Source organism: Antrostomus carolinensis, unplaced genomic scaffold (genome assembly GCF_000700745.2).
Source record: "Antrostomus carolinensis isolate BGI_N321 unplaced genomic scaffold, ASM70074v2 scaffold26236, whole genome shotgun sequence".
In the NCBI taxonomy this organism is placed as follows: Eukaryota; Metazoa; Chordata; class Aves; order Caprimulgiformes; family Caprimulgidae; genus Antrostomus; species Antrostomus carolinensis.
The window spans coordinates 4015-4717 of NW_010324334.1; the positions used below are offsets into that span (position 1 = coordinate 4015).

The following is a 703-nucleotide window of genomic DNA, read 5'->3' on the forward strand; positions in this document are numbered from 1 at the left end:
GAGCCACTGGTGCCCTTCTTTTTGTCTGAACAACTCTCTCACATGAGGTTAGTTTGAACTGTACCTGATGAGTGTAAGCTTTTTAAGCAAATGCAAATTGTGGGTAGCTTGCCTTACTGATACGATGTTATTATCTGTAGGGCATCAGTGTTTTACTTGTTGTTGCACAACGAGAAGAAGATATATTCAATTATGGGCTTCTATACATGTGCATTTATTATGTAAGGGCACTGAGACCAATACAGAAGACGAGGTTTCAGCAAAGAGGATGTCAGATTAGGAGGGCTGGCATTTAGGAATCCTAGCATGAAAAGAGGGCAGAATTGTTTGTATAGTTGTTCCAACACTCATCTTCTTGTGGTTGTAAAGGCATGTATGACATGGTGGGAAAGAATAATGTAAGAGAAAAACAGGAGGAGGGATATGCACTAAAATTCTTGCCAAAATTTCTCTTTCTTTTTTTTTTTTTTTTTTTTTTTTTCTCCTCAGATGGAACTAGCATATGCAGGAGTTCTCTTTTAATGCTGTTCATTGGCCTTGCTTGCTAAAAAGGCAGCCCTCCCACTTCCAAGCAGACTTAAGACTGATGACAGTTGCAATTTGGTATTGCTGTTCTGTATGTGAAACTCCCCCTGGTGTTTTGTTAAGAGAGATTCATTACATAGAAAAATCAGTTAGCTGATTATAGTCAACAACGTAAGTT

At 38.4% G+C, this 703-nt stretch overlaps 1 protein-coding gene across 1 annotated transcript in view; it reads left to right on the top strand.

Moving 5' to 3' along the window:
- The window catches only part of LOC104527251 (mitochondrial amidoxime reducing component 2), a gene marked incomplete at its 5' end in the record, with an annotated part of 7388 nt that overhangs the window by 4009 nt on the left and 2676 nt on the right, over positions 1–703 (top strand). The window lies entirely within an intron of this gene.